We start from the raw sequence: 21151 nt of genomic DNA, 5'->3' as shown, positions 1-21151 counted from the left end.
AGCTGCAGGAAGTAAGCTGGTTGACTCACGGGACTCCCGTGCTAGGGAAGAGCCCTGCAGGTCTAAGCCTCGTCCTGAGGTGGAGGAAGCTGGCCCCAGCATCGCAACCCAGAGAGCGGAGTTCCCAGAACAGCCCGGTTAGTGCAGAGGGCTGAAGGGGGGCTCCGTGAGTGCAGAGGGAAGGCCAGATCTTCCCCTAGCTGGGCGCTCGAGACCTAGCACTCCGTGTCTTCCTATCTCTGCTCTAATCTTTGTATCCCTCTCTCTCCTTCCCCTCCTGTGTTTCTATAGCCCTCGGCCCCCATTCTTCTACATCTCCCAAGTCACCCTCTTAGTTACTCCCTTCTCCAGTACCCACCTTTCCCCCCTACCCCGCCTCCTTTCAGCTGGTGCGGCAACCATGGTGCTGGTGATCCGATTTTCGTGCCTCTGTGCCCCCCTGCCCCCTCGTTGCTTGTACTTGCTCTCCTGCTCCTGCTCCCTCGTTGCTTGTTGTGTCTCTTTGCCCTGCTTGTGATCCGGTTTTTGTGCCCTGCTTGTGATCCGGTTTTTGTGCCCTGCTTGTGATCCGGTTTTCGTGCCTCTGTGCCCTGCTTGTGATCCGGTTTTTGTGCCTCTGTGCCCTGCCCTGCTTGTGATCCTGTTTTTGTGCCTCTGTGCCCCCCTGCCCCCTCATTGCTTGCGCTTGCTGCCCCCTCGTTGCTTGTGCTTGTTCTCCTGCTCCCTCGTTGCTTGTTGTACCTCTGTGCCCTGCTTCTGATCTGGTTTTTGTGCCTCTGTGCCCTGCTTGTGATCCGGGTTTTGTGCCTCTGTGCCCCCCTGCACCCTCGTTGCTTGTGCTTACTGCCTCCTTATTGCTTGTGCTTGCTCTCCTGCCCCTGCCCCCTCATTGCTTGTTGTGCCTCTATGCCCTGCTTGTGAACTGGTTTTTGTGCCTCTGTGCCCTGCCCTGCTTGTGATCCGGTTTTTGTGCCTCTGTGCCCTGCTTGTGATCCGGTTTTCGTGCCTCTGTGCCCTGCCCTGCTTGTGATCCGGTTTTTGTGCCTCTGTGCCCTGCTTGTGATCCGGTTTTTGTGCCTCTGTGCCCCCCTGCCCCCTCATTGCTTGGGCTTGCTCTCCTGCCCCCTCGTTGCTTGTTGTGCCTCTGTGCCCTGCTTGTGATCCGGTTTTTGTACCTCTGTGCCCTGCTTGTGATCCGTTTTTTGTACCTCTGTGCCCTGCTTGTGATCCGGTTGTTGTGCCTCTGTGCCCCCCACCCCCACGTTGCTTGTGCTTGCTGCTCCCTCGTTGCTTGTGCTTGCTCTTCTGCCCCCTTGTTGCTTGTTGTGCCTCTGTGCCCTGCTTGTGATCCGGTTTTCATGCCTCTGTGCCCTGCCCTGCTTGTGATCTGGTTTTCGTTCCTCTGTGCCCTGCCCTGCTCGTGATCCTGTTTTCGTGCCTCTGTGCCCTGCCCTGCTTGTGATCCGGTTTTTATGCCTCTGTGCCCTGCTTTTGATCTGGTTGTTTTGCCTCTGTATCCCCCTGCCCCCTCGTTGCTTGTGCTTGCTGCCCCCTCGTTGCTTGTGCTTGCTCTCCTGCCCCCTCATTGCTTGTTGTGCCTCTGTGCCCTGTTTGTGATCCGGGTTTTGTGTCTCTGTGCCCTGCTTGTGATCCGGTTTTTGTGCCCTTGTGCCCCCCTGCCCTCTCGTTGCTTGTGCTTGCTCTCCTGTGTGTGTGTGGCTCTGTCTGTGTGTGTATGTGGCTCTGTCTGTGTGTGTGTGTGGCTCTGTCTGTGTGTGTGTATGGCTCTATCTGTTTGTGTGTGTGGCTCTGTCTGTGTGTGTGTGTGGGTGCGTGTGGCTCTGTGTGTGTGTCTGCGTGTGGCTCTGTGTGTGGGTGCATGTGGCTCTATGTGTGGGTGCGTGTGTCTCTGTGTGTGGCTCTGTGTGTGTGTGCGTGGGTGCAAATGCAATAGGTCTCGCAATTGTGAGAGATTAAGCTATTGGCATTGTAAATAACAATGCCATTTATTTATATGTTTTAAAAACAAAAATAATGTCATGAGCAATGCCAATAGCTCTAACTTTAACAAGGACGAGACCATTGCATTGTAAATGCTTGTTCCATCTGCCCCAAAGTCAATCAGGCCCAGGTCTTCAACCTAGCATGAGAGCCCACTGGATGGAGGAAAATAGGAATGCATTGGTTATCTACATCAACAGTGTCACTCATGTGGGTGATTGACAATCTGGGATTTCTTTTTAATCAATTCCTCCATTTCTGCATAGTAGCTATTGGACAGCTTCAGTTTCACACAGCAGTCATATTCAAGGAATTGCTGAAAATAAGTGCACTATCTCCTTTTCATTCCTGATATAAGTCCCCTCCTTTTTTTTCATTTTTATTTAGTTCTTGATATAGTGCGATGATGGCCGATCAATTGATGTCAGTGAGCTTTACAGTGCAAGATTAAGATACAATAGCTGTCTATGGACCAAATTGGGTAGTTGGGTAGCAAATGTTGGGTAGTTCTTTTCCAGGAAGGGGCTTATCCCCAACAGAACGTGGCATGGGAGCTAATATACACAGGAACCTATAACAGGGCTTTCACTGGTCGTAATTAACAGAATATATCTATTATGGAGACGCATATCTTTTTAAAATCATTTTGCGCTTCTCTTTTGCGTTGAATTTTTCTATATGTTGTAGGTGATCATACAGAGACACTTACCTTGTAATTCACAAACTTGATTGTGTTCTGTCTCTGTTAGCAGAGGCACTTAAAATAAGGAATATTTATTTATTGTCTGGCTACAGACATCTGCCCCTGTCACCAGGCAGGTCGCTTCCCCACGCCACCACACAGCCCTCCTGTGTGCCCTGTGACGCTGCTGCCGCTCAATCTGGTTTGCGCCTGAGTGATTTCTTTCTCTATGCTCCCTGTACTTGTGCCCCTCTGTGCCTCTCTCTGCCTTGTGTCTCCCCCGCTCTGTGCCCCCACCTGTTTAGTTAAAGACCGTTGTTGTTGCTGTACTCTCGTGTGCCCCACTGTGCCCACTTTTTGGCTTCCGTACCCCACTGTTTGCCCGCTCGCCCTGTCCTCGCTCTTTCCCGCCGCTGCGTTCCCTTTGTCACATGTGGCCCCGCCCCCCCTGTGATCCCATTCGCCGCCCGCTCCCCCCTCCCAGCTGCTCCTCCCTCATATGGAGGCTGTGAAGCGGGCGCGCGCAGCGGTGGCGCGCCTAAGGCAAGCCCATCTGCACCCGTCCGCACCTGGACCGCGCCCAGTGCCAGGACCCATGACCCCCGCACTCACCACAACACACACCACCACTACGACCCCAGCACCCTCCACACACTCAACACCAGACAGTCACGCACCTGTTGCCTGGCCACTCCGAAGCGCACACAAGGATCCTTCTCCTGCCGGAGCTACTGCTTCACCAGCATCGGTCCTGCCAGCCCACCCACCCACCAGAGAACCCAACTTCCTCAGATGCATCCTGCTCAACATCCGATCCGCCCGCTAACACGCCGTCGAACTCTGGGACCTATTCGACACCAACACCCCAGACGTCGCCTTCCTGACGGAGACCTGGCTAACCCCCACCTCGGCGCCAGACATCGCCATAGCCATCCCAGAAGGCTACAAGATCACCCGCAAGGACCGCACCAATGGAGTAGGTGAAGGAATTGCCATCATCCACAGAAACACCCTCAAAATCTCAACAGAGACCGACGACACCCTTAGCACCGCTGAGCACCTGCACTTCAAGATCCACACCGACCCCAACACCACCCTCAGAGGCACCCTCGTCTACAGACCCCCCCCGGACTCCGACCCCAGTTCAGCGACTCCATCGCCGACTTCATCAGTACGCACGCCCTCGCCTCCACGGACTACATCCTCCTGGGGGACCTGAACTTCCACCTCCAGAACAACAACAACTCCAACACTTCCACCCTGATCGACAACCTCGGCAACCTCAGACTCAGACAACTTGTCACTACATCCGCTCACTCCGCCGGCCACACGCTTGACCCCATCTTCTCAGCTAGCACCAATGTCTCCTTCGACTGCACCACCGAAAACCATTGAACCGACCACCACTGCATCCACTTCACCTTCTGGAAACCCACCACCGCACCCAGCTGATGCCTCGCTGCAGCTGGGGCAAGATCACAGAGGACCAGCTAACCACCGCCCTCGCCTAGAGCCCACCCGCAGACCCGACCGACCCCGACGCCGCAGACCTCAACCTCAGACAATGGATCAACGACTGCGCCAACAACCTCGCCCCGCTCAAGAAACCCCCCAACACCCAGACCAGTAAGAGAGCCAGCTGGTTCACTGAAGACCTCCAGGCCTCCATGCGAACCTTCCGAAAAATGGAAAAAAAACTGGACCCTCGAAAGAACACCGGAAAGCTACACAGCCCGCAGGAACGCCACCCGCCGATACCACCAACTTATCAGATCCGCCAAACGGACCGTCTTCAGAGACCACATAGACAACAACACACACAACAGCAAAGAGCTCTTCAGCATCGTAAAGGAACTCTCTAACCCAGCTCCAACACCAACGACATCCCACCGTCACAAGACCTGTGCCACTCACTGGCCACCTTCTTCCACCGCAAGATCGCCGACATCCACAACAGCTTCGATGCCATCACCTCCCCGGCAACCGCCGGCACCCCGCCCCCACGGCCACCACCCGCACCAACCGCCTGCTTGCCTGGACCAACATCAACGATGACGACACCATCAAGATCATGAACATCGTCCACTCTGGATCCCCTGAAGACCCCTGCCCGCACCACATCTTCAATAAAGCCAGCAGCCCCATCACACCCCATCTCCGTAAAACCGTCAACATCTCCTTCGAGACAGCGATCTTCCCGGAAAGCTGGAAACACGCAGAGATCAACGCCTTGCTCAAGAAACCCAAGGCGCATCCCAAGGACCTAAAGAACTTCCGACCCATCTCCCTGCTCCCTTTCCCGGCGAAGGTCATCGAAAAGGCTATCAACAAACAACTGACTAGCTTCCTCGAAGAGAACAACATCCTGGACCTATCCGAATCGGATTGCGTAGCAACCACAGCACCGAAACTGCCCTCATCGCTGCCACCGATGACATCAGGACCCTGCTCGACAATGTAGAAACCGCGACACTCATCCTCCTGCCGCTTTCGACACAGTCTGCCACCGCACACTAAAAGCATGCCTCCACGACGCCGCAATCCAAGAAAAGGCCCTGAACTGAACCACCTCCTTCCTCACCGGGAAAACCCAGAGCGTCTGCCTCCCCCCCTTCCGCTCCAAAGCCACAGAGATCATCTGCGGCGTACCCCAAGGATCATCCCTCAGCCCAACGTTGTTCAACGTATACATGGCACCGCTCACCCACGTCGCCCGACGGCACGACCTAAACATCATCTCGTACGCTGACGACACCCAGCTGATCTTCTCGCTCACCAAGGACACCAGCACTGCCAAAACCAACCTCTACAAAGGAATGCAGGCCGTCACCGACTGGATGAGGAACAGCCGTCTGAAGCTGAACTCGGACAAGATGGAGGTCCTCATCCTCGGTTCCACCCCCTCAGCCTGGGACGACTCCTGGTGGCCTACGGCACTAGGAGCACCCCCTACACCCACCAACCACGCACAAAACCTGGGGGTCATCCTCGACTCCACATTCTCCATGACAAAGCAGGCCAACGCCGTCTCCTACTCCTGCTTCAACACCCTCTGCATGCTTCGCAGGATCTTCAAGTGGATCCCCACTACAACTAGAAGGACGGTCACCCAGGCCCTCGTCAGCAGTAGACTGGACTACGGCAACGCACTCTACGCAGGAGCCCCGGCCAAACTCCTGAAACGGCTCCAACGCATCCAGAACGCTGCCGCACGCCTGCACTGGCTCCCCATCAACAAGAGGATAACCTTCAAGCTCCTCACCCACGCACACAAGGCACTCCTCGACACCAGACTAGCGTACCTCAACAGCCGACTCAGCCTCTACACCCTTTCCCGCCAGCTCCGCTCTGCAGACCGTGCCCTCGCCACTGTCCCCCACATCCGTAGAGTGACCGCCAGAAGCAGTTTATTCTACCACCTCGCCGCCAAGACGTGGAACACCCTCCCCATCTGCCTACGGCAGACCGAAGACCTCCTAAACTTCATGAAACTCCTCAAGACCTGGCTCTTCGAACAGTAGCAGCGTTCCCCCACCCCAGCGCCTTGAGACCCTCACAGGTATGTAGTGCGCTTTACAAATGCTATGATTGATTGATTGATTGATTGCCGTTGTCTGGAAGTCGTCTGTCATCAATTCTCAAACAAATTAAATAAGACAAAGTATTGTTGTTATTCATGTATTTATCATGGTTTGTCTTTGATTGGATGGGCTATACATCCAGATATGGAATTCTGTGAACTGTTACATTCTTCCATTTGTATCCAAATTAGGTTCTGATGGTTGGGCATCAACTTGACCTGTTAGACTGCAAAAGTGATATGAAGTATATCTTACCTTTGAGAAAATATTGTGTTCTGTATGTTCTTTGAAGTATTTACCTTGCTGACACAAAGACTTTTTTATTGCTGATTTATTGTATATTTGTATAGGAAGTGTGTGATCTTTTGGTGCATTGGCCTGCCATAAAGACACTTTGCTATTTACTAATCGCATTTGAATGTTCATTTATTTTACCTTGTCGCCATGAAAACATGTTGGATTTACAGTATTTTTTGTTCACAAAGTCAAGATGTGCATGCGCTTAAACATTTTTTCAAAAAATATCGATTATGCCATACTTTGTGGTTTGTGCCTTTTAAGTTCACCACTTAAAACACAAACTTCTACTTTTGTCTCATTTTCAGGTCGAAGCCTACTAAACAATCCAGCTGTCTGGTTTGCTAATGACATTCTGGAGACATTCGGACAGCTGCCATGGGAATGCATTCCGCCTGTTGTTTACCATTGGCTTTGTGGTTCGTAACTCACATTTGCTTGCTTTATATTTGCTAGCTCTATTTGTTTTAGGCTGTCCAGCACGAGTTCGTCCCTTCCTTTGCCCAAACCCTATTTACTGTATTCGTCCACCAGTGCTCGATTTCTGTAAACATGCCTTTAAATCTTGGTCTTATCTTGTCACATTTGTTGTGCATTCAAATGCAGAGTTCAAATGTCAGGCTCTCTCTTCCAGGGAGATTGGTATTTACTTTTCTTTCTCTGACTTCAGAGTGAAAGGATTTATGTGAAATCATGCTGGCTCAGAGAGAGTGATTGAGGAAGGCTGTACAATGTTGTTTATTTTCTAGCACACAACACAATTTAAATGTCTGTAAATGAACTGTGCATATATTTCAGAATTAGAAAAGCCCAAATGAAGCACATATGTTGTAAGTCTGAAGTGTGGTGAAAGCAAATATTTTAAAATGATCAAAACAAATTAATACACTAGGTGATGACATTTCCACACATTATTGTTTGTGCTCTGTATACTTTTATCTGTGAAACTGTATGTCTGCAAATATACTCAATGCATATTTGACTCTATGCCACTCCACTCTACTCTGCACTATTTCACAACACTGCACTCTACTCTGCACCACTCCACTTTACACTACACCACTGTACTCTTCGCCACTGCACTTTTTGCCACTACTCTCCACAGCACTCCCATCTAGGCCACTCCACTCTACTATGCACAGCTCCACTCTGCATCAGTCCACGCTACGCCACTCTGTAACACTTCACTCTATGCCACTGCACTCTATGCCAGTACACTCTACGCTAAAGTACTCTACTCTGTACCCCACCACTCCACACCCCTGCACCTATGCCAATTCACTGTGCGCCACTCTAATCTTCTCTGCACAACTGCACGCTATGCCACTGCACTCTACACCACTTTATACCATTACTCTATGCCACCCTACTCTGTGCCACTGCACTGTACCCTGCACCACTCTAGTCTACTCCACCTCACTCTACTGTTCACTACTCCACTCCACGTCACGTCACTTCACTCTACTCTGACAAAATCTCCTCCACCACTAGACTCTAGGCCCCTGCACCACTCCACTGTACACCACTGCACTCTATGTCACTGCACTCTATATCCGTGCATTCTATGTCACTGTACTTTACTCTGCACCACTGTAGTCTACTCCAGTGTTTCCTACGCCACTCTATGCCACTGCACTTTATGACACTCTACTTCAGACTCAGCAGCACTTTACTCTGCAACACTGCACTGTTCACCACTGATCTCTCCACCACTGTACTAATAAACTCTGCAGCACTCCCCTCTACACCACTGCACTCACCACGCCACTCTATTTCACTGTAATCTAATCTGAATCACTCTACACCACTGCATTCTATGCCACTCTACTCTGCACCACTCTACGCCACTGCACTCTACTTTGCAATACTCTAATCTACGCCACTGCATTGTACAATGCTGAATTATTTTCCGCTGCACTCTATGTCATTTTACTCTGCAACACTTTACACCAATGCACTCTACACGAGTCTACTCTCCTGTACCCCACTCCTCGCCACACTATGTGACTCTGTTTTATGCTACTCCAATACACAACACTGGAAGCCACTCCACTATACGACACTCCACACCACTCTCCTCTACTTCACTAACTTTTAGCCATGCTGAAAAGAAGCCACACTGGTGTACAACATGGCTAAAACACACTAGCAAAGCAAATAGCTCTTGCATAGGCGAGACCTATTGGCTTTTCAAATGCTTGTAATTACACTCTTCTTTCAAAGTAAAACTTAACTCTGCAAGATCCACTTTTTGAGCAGGTCTGTTTTTATTGTTATAAAACAAAATTTTATTAAGAAAGCAATCTTTTTCTTTTCCCACATGACTGGAATTTCATGTTTTATGTTGTGAATTGTAAGCACATGAATAAACAATTTACAGCATCAAATATAAGAAAAAAGTATGCCATATTAATACATACCAGTATGTGTGTGTACTTCTTCTTAGCAATGTTATAATACCACCACCACCACCAATACCATCACCATGAATATCTATACCATCACTACTTTCACTAGAGCCACCAATATCACCACACCAATAATACACCAACCCAATACCAAACACAGGCAGCACCAATACCGCCATTAACACCAGCACCACCAATACCAATAGACCACCAGTGCCACCACCATCAATATCAATATCACTACCGCCAATATAGCCACTTTCAAATCCACCATCACCTCCAAATACCACCACCAATATTACTAATACCACCCTCACAAATACCAGAATTATCTATCCCACCACAATCAATACTATCACACATTCCACCAACACCACCACCACACCAATACTATTTCATTCAACACAACAATATTAATGCCAATACGTCCAGCAAAACTTCCAACAAACCATTCCACCATCCCCAATACCATCACTGATATCATCACCACCAATGCCATCACCATAACTACCACCACAATTATGAGCACCACCAAAACCACCACAATTATGAGTACCCCAAATTCCAATACTACACTACTAGCAAAACCAACCCACCAAATATGAGGACTTCCATTAAGTATGGCTTTAATGTGTTATTGCATTGAAATATATTGCTTCCTGCATGTTCTTGAATGCTTTTTCAGATTGAAGCCAACCCTTTACCTTTATTTCTAGTTGCACCCAAATCGGAGCTCTAACACGAGAGTTAATCATGCAGCTTTTTGCCAAACACAACCTGGAGCAGATAGTTGGGACAAACGGCACGAAATCTAAGGTTGCGCACCTTGTGACTGGGGAAAGCACGCATAGTTAACACGTTGTTGTTAATTCCAAGACCTGAAACTATGAATAATGTGTAAATTGCACTCTCGGTAAATATACCCTGCGGTATTGGTATTTACAGGTGTAAACTTTGCACCTTGAGTTAAACAACCCCAGGTTTTGCGAAGAATTTAGAGAGCTGCGGGCAAGCAGGAAAATGGGGGCCACTCTGCCCCGATGGCTTCTTTGCATTTTGACAATGAAGCAACACACTGTACTTGTCGGCGGCAGCTTTAACATCAACGACTCCATCAAAAATAACTCCGTGCTGATAGCGCCGACCTGCTCCGCCAGCCCTGTTCCTGCGCGCGCTCTGACCTCGCTATAATCATGTCTTCCAGGAGCCTGTTTCAAATGCCAGGCGCCCTTTGTGCGGAGAAGCGTCTTGTGAAGTGTTTTCTGAAGAGCTGGGCTGGCCCCTGACCTGCCTACTGTGTTTTTTCTTTTCTTTGAATCCGCCATTCTTTGCTATTTCCCAAGGAACTGCATGAGGGCAAATTCCTTCAATTTTCTAAGCTAGACAGATTGTCGTTGAAGTGTCGTCGGCCCTCGGAGTTAGAAGTCGGGCGCCATTTTAATATCTGTGCTTTACATAATATATTTTCTAACGTTTTCATTAGTTGAACATAAATATTACATTAACACAATCCCTTTCAGTTCATACCACTCTTTTGCTGCCAATTGCTTCCTTTACATCTATCTACCCACAATCTCATATTGAACTTTTCCAAAACTTTGTCAAGTTCTAAAAATAAGTCTGTTTTAATATAGCTATTTTTCTCCCTAGCGTTTCATAATGCAGCGTTACCATCTGTAAGGAATGGAAACGTTTGAGGCTACCTTATTCAATTTAATGCAAGTCAGTATCAATATACCGTCATTGGAAGGCTGACTCGTGGGGTAAGTTTTCAACTCACTGAGCCATCGGTCCTTTGTGTTCTGCTTTTGCAGGTCTGGGTTGATATACAGGGACACAATTTAGTTATTTGCTTCATTTTGCAGATTTGTGTAGTGCAAACAAGGACCGGAGTCAACAGAGAGTTTGACAAAGCCTATTCTATTAATCCTAACAAAAGGGTTATAAAGTCAGACATATCGATATAGATATACATAATTGCAATCTGTATGCCACATAAAACCGCATAAGCTTCGATACATAGTCAGCAAGGATTGAAACAGACGCAATGAAGAATAACAGGTATAAAAATGTTACATGTTCATATTCTACACAAAATAACACAGTGAAAGCCCAAGGCCATATACAGCGCAGGGGTGAACTAGGCAAATAATAGTCTAGTTAGTTCGACAATGTCGCATCGAAGCCTGCTGTGTTGGCAGCAGTCATTGCTGGTGGTATGATAGCAAGGTGGACCAGAAAAGATGGAGGAATGGAAGTGCTGCCTGAAGCCGCGGATAGACCCTATGGGGGAATGGATGAAACTCCAAACCTAAGGCGCACAACCAGGAAACGACTGGTTGGGAGTGCAATTTTTCTTAAAAGCTGGAGTTTCTTAGAAAACCATTTGTGTACTGTGTAAGGTGGTGCAGCGTTTAGTTTGTTAAAAAAGCTTAAGTGCCATAGCCCTTGTCAGGAGGCCACTGTAGCTTGTCCCACCCATTGCCCCAGCCAGCCGGATGTATGACGTTACAACGCAGGCTATTACAACGCCTGCCTTTACAACGCGGTTTTTACATCGCAATCCATTACAACGCATAGTGCTTTTGGGTGTTGGATAGTGAATACTTTAATTTACTATTCCAACTCCAGTCCCCGTGGACACTAGGGAAGGTTATTGGATAGTAAATTAACCTATTCCCTATCCTAGAGCGCCCCCCAGAGCAATGCGTTGTAATAGTTTGCGTTGTAATGACCGCGTTGTAATGGTAGTGCGTTGTAAAAGTTTCGTTGTAAAGGTTGTTTACCCTGCCAGCCATGCGAATGACAGAACCAACACAACTACTAACCATCAAACTCTACAACTGTGACAATTCAGACTGTTCCAGGCCCTCAAAGCATTAGGAATGACTTTGGTGGCAGGTGCTGGTTATTTCTAATGTATATTGAATTAATAAACAACTATGGATTTACATATCTCTAAATTAGACAAACAGTGCCACCATGTGGCAGACAGTCATAAGTGCTAGTGGTCGGGGGGCGTGGCCAGCCAAGCAACATGGCGGACGCAATTCCCTAGAGCTCCGTCCGTGAGGCCCTAATTATCCTGATATTCTCCGGAAAGTATGATCTCCGCTTCCCCACACCGGGCGGAGCGGCTGCGGGATTGCTAGAAGAACTCACCGGCATGTCCAGAACCGTGAAGTGAGGCCGGAGCGCGGAGGAGCAAGCTGTCATACTAGAGGAGCTGGCAGGGGCAGAGAAGTGGCGCGAAGCCTGGCCGGGTCTGAGTGCGGAGGGGAGCCCCTGGCACTGCTGTCGTGTGGATCGAGGAGGAAGTCCGATCTGAGCTGCGGGATCCCGAAGGTGCCGGGGAACAACAAGGAAGGGCCCGGAGAGAGCGTCTGTGCGCCTACGCAGCTACCTACGTGTGCTGACCCCAGAGGCAGTGGGCCCATACAGGAGCCTGGAGGTGGGGCTGTGAGCTGGACCATACCTGGGTGCCCGGGAGACGGCCTCAGGGAGCCCACCTTAATACAGCGGGCGTCCTACTAGCTGACTTGCGGTGTCGCTGGATTGGCTGCTAGGTACAGGAGCCCTTCTCCTTCTCCCCCTCAGATGCCGCTTGAAGGCCCGCAGCCAGACGTGTTGATGCCCACGGCGCAGCAAATTGTAATGGGCAGACTCCGGGACAAAGCACAGTCGGGGCAGCAACAGCCGAGTGGCCCTGACCCCTCACAGGAACAGCGGCGGATAGCCATGGAGCCCGCAGCCGCCCTAGCGGCCAAAATGGACACAGTGCTGGCGGCAGTGGAACGAATTAGGTCGACCCATGAGCAAACGAAGTCGTCTCTAGAGGGGCGGATTGACAAAGTCACATCTGACTTTACGCTGTTACACGCAGACCACCGCAAACTGTCGGAGTCCATCACGGAGCAGCGCCAAGCGGTCCAGGACCTACAACCTGTGGTGCGTAGCCATGCCTCGGCCCTCCAAGATCTGATAGATAGAGTCCATGCGCTAGAGGACCGCGCTGAGGATGCGGAAGGACGCGCTCGGCGCAACAATGTATGGGTAGTAGGCCTGCCAGAAGGAGAAGAAGGGACAGAACCTGAGAGATATACAGAGTCCTGGCTGCGGACAATTTTACCAACTGGAGTGCTGTCCCCGCAATTCGTGGTGGAAAGGGCGCACAGGGTGCCGGCGCAAGCCCAGAGACCGGGAGCTAGACCTCGCCCGTTTCTCTTCAAGCTCCTCAACTACAGGGACACAGTGCTTAGGGAAACTCGGAAGATGAGTGACCTGCAGGTGGGCAATAGCCATGTGATGCTTTTCCCGGACTACACGGCAGCAGTGCAAAAGAGGCGAGGCTCCTACATGGCAGTGAAGAAACAGCTGCGGGACCTAGAACTGCCCTATTCGTTGCTGTTCCCCTCACGTCTGCGCGTGGTCTCCAAGGAGGGCACTCGCTTCTTTGAGGCCCCATCGGAAGTCTGGGACTGGCTGGAGGAGACTGGGCAGTGGACAGGAACACGACCGACGGGCCCGGAAGACGGCGGATGGCAGGAACAACGCTCCAGGAAGAGGAGGAGGAAGAGAAGGGTCAGACGAGGAACAGGCCTAGGGCAGACAGCGCCCAGTCCAGAGAAGATGCGGCAGGAGCGCCAGGAGGTGCTGGAGGCGGTCGCGACGTTGGGAGCGGTGTCAGGACGAGGGGGCCCGGAACATGGATCACACAGCGGAACTGGAGCTAGCGGATCGTCCTCCCCATCCACTGTAATGTCGGAGGACATTACGCTGCCGACGGTGACCCCCCAGACAGCGGATTACAACATGTGACTGACGGCAGGCCTGTAATAGACTGCTGTATGGCCGGTGTTTTGTGCAACACCCATGGTATCCTTTATAAGACTGGTGTAATGTAATAGTAGGCCACATTATTGGCCCTGGAAGCACACACTTGCGCGAATGCAGAGATGGGAGCTGCTAGCGTAGCGCAGGTACACAAGCGCGCACCCTCTGAGGCATGCGTCTACTCACTCATGTACACTTTACTCTCAGTGACACATCACTCACACCTCAGCAGCGCTTAGGGCCTTGATGAGGGAGTAACCTGGTAACATCACCGACTGCGCGTTCCCCCACACGCACGTGCATTGCGGTCACGACACCATAAGTAGCAGTCAAACTGCCTAGTCTGGACGCATTCCCCGTTGGGAGTACGCCCATAAAGTTACAAAGTTGGACTTGGTTCCCATGTTTCAGAAGCGGCACTTAGAGATCCCCGTCCGAGAGCCCGCCCCTCGACCCCACGCGGTTGCACCACAACACAACCCATGGCGTGCACTAGCATCATGACCTGGAACATCCGCGGCATGCACACCCCGGCGTGCCGGTACTCTGTTTTTGCATATATGCAGCGGCACCAGGTGGGGATCGCGCTTCTCCAGGAGACACACATGTCCCGAGTGGAACTGGAGAAACTTCGCAGGTGATGGAGGGGGCAGCTACATGGTACGACCTATTCAGCACACGCGCGAGGCACTCTGATATGGGTGAGAGCAGGTGTCCCCTTTACATGCACTGGCACACAGGTAGACCCGGAGGGGAGGTACTACTTTGCGAGGGGGAGGCTCAATGGACAAGAGATATTATTGGGCTCTATCTATGCCCCCAACAAGGAGCAGCCTCACTTCCTGGCGTCCTTAAACCACACCCTCCAACGCTACGCGGGCCTCCCCTGGCTGATAGGCGGCGAATATAACATGGTGCTGGACAAGCAGTTAGACCGCTCCTTCCCGCCCCTACGTGCAGTAGCAGTGACCTCGGCGGCGCAAGCTCTCAGAGACTGGTTAGCGCACTGGGGCATCCACGACCTTTGGCGAGCGCAACACCCTACAGACAAAGTGTACTCATACTACTCGTCGGTGCACGGTCTGCATGTCTGCCTGGACAGAATAGTGGGCTCTCAGTCTCTGCTCCCGCTTATAAATGAGTCGGAATACCTGGGTAGGACACACTCGGATCACAACCCCCTGTGGTTTCGAATCAGTTGGGCGGTGGACAGACCCCCGGTGCCAACTTGGCGACTCCAGCCGGCTGCGCGGGAGGATGCCGAGTTCAGGTCATCACTGGGTACTGCTATCCTATCCTACTTTGAGGAGAAAGAGGATTCGGCGAGCAACCCTATGGTGGAGTGGGACGCTCACAAGGCAACCATCCGGGGGCACTGCATGGGGACTGCGTGGAACAGTCACGCGCAGGTGTCGGCGTGCATAGAATCAGAGCTCCTGCAGTACGAGCGAGAGGGGGAAGGAATGGACAGGCATGCACTTAAGCTGGAAGAACTACGAAGTGAGCACGCAGTCCTGCTCGAGCAGTTGCGGTGTCATAACTATGCAGCGCACGCGGCAAAGACGCGCGAGAAGGCGGATAGGGCTGGTCGCTTACTGGCCTGGCTGATACAGAAAACGGAGTGCAATGTCCCGATTGGTGCCATCCGCTTAGGGGACGGGACAGTGGTGTACATGCAGCGCGAAATTCATCAGGCGCTCACCGATCATTACCGAGACCTGTATAGAGATCGAGGTACTGGTCAGGATTCTGCGGTGACTGACTTTTTGGAGTCGGTTCTGCTACCCACTGTCACGGACGCACAGAAGGCAGAGCTGGAAGCCCCGCTCGCACTAGAGGAGGTGGGAGAGGCGGTCCAGGCGTTGGCGACGGGGAAAACACCAGGGCCTGACGGCCTGCCGCTGAATACTACAATCTAAGAATCAAAAAGGGTCTTGACTCCTTACTCAGCGAGGCTGAGTCCAACCAATACTATTAAACAAAACAAAAGCCAATGCTGGAATTACCTATTCATCAAACAATATCCTTCAGAAAAAGCTGCTTTGGATTAAGCAAAAACAACCTGTTTTTGATTTAACACCATACGGAATTTATTCTCTTTTAGTAAAGCTCTTTTTTCTATTTTGAGCACACTATTTTTCGTGCATGGAAAATACAAAATACAAAGTACAACAAATTTTATATACAATATATACATACACATGAATAAACAATTTCATACACACTTGGCCATACATTCACACACAAACCATTCAAACAGCTGAAAATACGAAAACAATGCGTCCAAGCATCGGTAAATAATTGGATGGAAAATACTTCTTTTCGTGATTTTATAATTTTTTAGAGTCTGTTCTAGTCGTAGTTTTAACAAAGTCACTCATGGGACCACATGAATGCAAAGACTGTTACAAGACACTAGTGGTAACCAGATGCGGGACAATATTGGTCGACGCGTTTCAAACCCCTTCAATTTGGTGGGGTTCTCCTCAGGACCGGATTGGTTCTGTAACAATAGAAATAACTAGCTTAGAAAAGTTTATTCAAATAGTGGAAAACGGGCAACCTCCAATGTGCTACAGCGGCTCCCTACCTTTATCCAATAGTCAATAGTCGCAAGCAGCGGCGGGCGGGTGAATTCCCAAAGTGGAGTTTGTATTTCCCAACAGTAGTGATCACAGAGGACTGTGTGAGGGAAACAACACAAAGAACGACATTCAGTGTTGTGTCAAAACACCTCAATTCATTCATTCCGATCATGTGCAGCAAGGGGGAGGGGGGAACTTCCTACTCACCCGCGGGAGAACAGCTTCTAACTAACTGCTCTGTCCTTCTTTGCTCGTGAGCGGCCGCTCCTTTGCTGGAAATAGAAGGAAATGGTTGTTAGCAATCTTGCGTCTCAGGCGCGATGGCGGTAATTCTCAGTCTGGCGAGACAACGTACCGATGCAGGAACAAGGCATCCGTCCTTCTCCTTAGGTGAAACACATGATTCACGCGAATGGTTCCCTCGAGTGGAAGCGTTGTATTAGGACTTCCTGGTTCAAGACAGAGACCGGGGGTTCTGGGACTTGTAGTTCTGAGACATAGTCACACAGCAATTGAAAAGGCTGGACTGGACTTTTCAGTCTATATAACCAGTACGGCTTAGGCATTAGGCTTATAAATTTCAGATATTTCATTTAATCCCCGTGTCGCGGTATTAAACTTCATTATAAGCATTGCTTCGCGTTGTGATAGTTTGGCATCGAAGTCACCGCCCCTGGGGTCTTTTTCAATTTTGGACAATACTGTCCAGCGCAATTCAGTATTTTCATGCTTACACTTAGTCCAGTGGTTGACTAATGGGGCATTCTCCACTCCTCTGCGGATACGCGATTTATGTTGCGTTATCCTGTTTCTGATTTCTTGTGTGGTTTTCCCAATGTAGACTAGAGGGCATGGGCAAATGATGGCATATACGACGTTTTTAGATTTGCAATTCGTAAAGGTATCGTGCCTCCAATGAATATTTTCAAATGTAAAAACTGAATCCTCAATGGTTTCATTACAACAAGTGCATGTGCCGCACTTGTGGTGTCCTTTAGGCGGAGGTAATCCGAAGAGGCTCTGTAATGTCGGTGCCTTAGCAATTGGTAATGCCGCCCTTACAACATAATTGGCCACACTTTTGTCCTTTTTATAAGCAAAAAGTGGTGGTGCTGAGAAATCCTCATGCAGATTTTTTAGTAAATGCCAGTTGGACATAATGAGCTTCCTGTGTAAGTTTGCAGCTGGACAGAAGGTGGTGACACACACCATCCTTCTTACATCCGGTTTGATTTTTTTCTCCAGTAAAGTCTCTCGTGGAGTCCACCAGGCTCGTTTGAGGGAATTTTTTAGTAGTTTTTTTGGGTAACCTCTCTGAATGAGTCGGTTTTTCAAATGTTCGGCATGTTTAAAATATTCTTCTTTACTCGAACAATTTCGGTGAATCCTCAAAAATTGCCCATATGGCAAATTTTGTTTCAAGCTGCGAGGGTGATTGCTGTTGAAATGCAAAGCTTTATTCCTGTCAGAGGGTTTCCGGAATAATGTTGTGCTTAAGCCTCCCTCAAAAGGTTCCACTTTAACATCCAAGTAGTTGATGGATTCATTGGATGCTGTAACAGAGAACTGGATGTCAATCGTTCTCGAAGAATATTTTAAACATGCCGAACATTTGAAAAACCGACTCATGCATGATTACCTCCGCCTAAAGGACACCACAAGTGCGGCACATGCACTTGTTGTAATGAAACCATTGAGGATTCAGTTTTTACATTTGAAAATATTCATTGGAGGCACGATACCTTTACGAATTGCAAATCTAAAAACGTCGTACATGCCATCATTTGCCCATGCCCTCTAGTCTACATTGGGAAAACCACACAAGAAATCAGAAACAGGATAACGCAACATAAATCGCGTATCCGCAGAGGAGTGGAGAATGCCCCATTAGTCAACCACTGGACTAAGTGTAAGCATGAAAATACTGAATTGCGCTGGACAGTATTGTCCAAAATTGAAAAAGACCCCAGGGGCGGTGACTTCGATGCCAAACTATCACAACGCGGAGCAATGCTTATAATGAAGTTTAATACCGCGACACGGGGATTAAATGAAATATCTGAAATTTATAAGCCTAATGCCTAAGCCGTACTGGTTATATAGACTGAAAAGTCCAGTCCAGCCTTTTCAATTGCTGTGTGACTATGTCTCAGAACTACAAGTCCCAGAACCCCCGGTCTCTGTCTTGAACCAGGAAGTCCTAATACAACGCTTCCACTCGAGGGAACCATTCGCGTGAATCATGTGTTTCACCTAAGGAGAAGGACGGATGCCTTGTTCCTGCATCGGTACGTTGTCTCGCCAGACTGAGAATTACCGCCATCGCGCCTGAGACGCAAGATTGCTAACAACCATTTCCTTCTATTTCCAGCAAAGGAGCGGCCGCTCACGAGCAAAGAAGGACAGAGCAGTTAGTTAGAAGCTGTTCTCCCGCGGGTGAGTAGGAAGTTCCCCCCTCCCCCTTGCTGCACATGATCGGAATGAATGAATTGAGGTGTTTTGACACAACACTGAATGTCGTTCTTTGTGTTGTTTCCCTCACACAGTCCTCTGTGATCACTACTGTTGGGAAATACAAACTCCACTTTGGGAATTCACCCGCCCGCCACTGCTTGCGACTATTGACTATTGGATAAAGGTAGGGAGCCGCTGTAGCACATTGGAGGTTGCCCGTTTTCCACTATTTGAATAAACTTTTCTAAGCTAGTTATTTCTATTGTTACAGAACCAATCCGGTCCTGAGGAGAACCCCACCAAATTGAAGGGGTTTGAAACGCGTCGACCAATATTGTCCCGCATCTGGTTACCACTAGTGTCTTGGAACAGTCTTTGCATTCATGTGGTCCCATGAGTGACTTTGTTAAAACTACGACTAGAACAGACTCTAAAAAATTATAAAATCACGAAAAGAAGTATTTTCCATCCAATTATTTACCGATGCTTGGACGCATTGTTTTCGTATTTTCAGCTGTTTGAATGGTTTGTGTGTGAATGTATGGCCAAGTGTGTATGAAATTGTTTATTCATGTGTATGTATATATTGTATATAAAATTTGTTGTACTTTGTATTTTGTATTTTCCATGCACGAAAAATAGTGTGCTCAAAAAAGAAAAAAGAACTTTACTAAAAGAGAATAAATTCCGTATGGTGTTAAATCAAAAACAGGTTGTTTTTGCTTAATCCAAAGCAGCTTTTTCTGAAGGATATTGTTTGATGAATAGGTAATTCCAGCATTGGCTTTTGTTTTGTTTAATAGTGCTGAATACTACAAGGCAAATAGAGACATCCTAGCACCCCAGCTTCTTCAGATGTATAGGGCATCGATAGATGAGGGCCGCCTTCCGTTGTCTCTGCGTGAAGCGTTCTTGGTCTCCCTACCTAAGCCTGACAGAGATCCCATGTCCCTGAGCTCGTATCGCCCGCTGGCAATGCTCAATACGGACTATAAGATACTAGCCAAAATACTCACTGAGCGGCTGGCGCCCACGGTCCCGCAACTAGTTCACCCAGACCAAAATGGTTTCGTACTGGCAAGGTCCACGTCTCTGAACCTCAGGAGAAATTTTCGAGTAGCGACGGAGGCGGCGGCGGTCTGGCCCAGAGCGGGGTGCCTGATATTGAACTTAGAAAGAGCCTTTGATTGCCTTGAGTGGGGCTACCTACAGGCGGTACTGGAGGCATACAAACTGGAAGGGAACTACCTGCAGATGGTGGGACTCCTGTATAGAAATCCTGTGATCCACATCCGGCTGGGTCCATACATTTCGGAGGAGGTGGCGGTGGGCAGGGACACACGGCAGGGGTGCCCCCTGTCACCGCTGCTATTTGCGCTAGCCATGGAACCCCTACCGGCGGCCATGGGGCAGCTCCTGGCGGATGGAATACCACTGGGTGACGGCGTCCACCAGGTGTCATTGTACGCCGATGACCTATTGGTCTTTGTGAGGGATGTGAGCCACATGCCGGAACAGCTGGCCCCACTGCTGAGTCATTTTGCCGGCCTCTCGGGGCTCCGAGTAAATGCGGGCAAGTCGTACCTCTATGCCTTTAACAGCGAAGTTGCCGATCCGGAGTACAGCCTACAGGGTACGAGAGTTCAGTGGCGAGAGGACACGTTTAAATACCTGGGGATCCAGATATACCGTCGACCGGCAAACCTGATGGACAGGAACCTAGGAAGAGCAGTGACGGCGCTCAAGGCACAGATAGGTTTCTGGTCAACGCTCCCCCTGACGCCCGCAGGCCGAGTGTCCCTGGCCAAAATGGTGATGCTCCCTCGCCTTCTATACTATTTTGCGAACCTGCCCCTGTTCATTCCTGCCTCTTTCTTCTCCAGGCTTAACGGGATCCTGGGTGACTTTATCTGTGGCGCATCCAACACCGCCTGGCCCTGGGGAAACTGTTCCTCCCGACAGACAAAAGCGGCGTAGCCGCCCCCTGCTCGAGCACTACTATTTGGCAGCGCAGCTCCAGTGGATTGCCCGCTGGTTGGCAGACCGGGGGAGGGAGGACACTGCCACGAGTGAGACACCATACACCCTAGAAAGGATCGCTGCACTGTTTCATCCGCTAGCGACCAGGGCCCGCCCACCCCGCTGCTGCTGGGGGTGGCGTACAAATGCTACCGCAGGGCACTATACCTCACGAGGAGAGTGCTCCCATACGCGCCAGCGGTGCCGCTGGAGGGATCACCGGGGGGGTGAGGGTGTGCTCACCCGTCGCGTGCTAGAGCAGTGGCACGAGGCAGACGTTCAGACGCTAGG

The sequence above is a fragment of the Lissotriton helveticus genome, chromosome 5_1 (assembly GCF_964261635.1).
Source record: "Lissotriton helveticus chromosome 5_1, aLisHel1.1, whole genome shotgun sequence".
Taxonomy (NCBI): Eukaryota; Metazoa; Chordata; class Amphibia; order Caudata; family Salamandridae; genus Lissotriton; species Lissotriton helveticus.
This window is presented reverse-complemented; position numbering follows the sequence as displayed.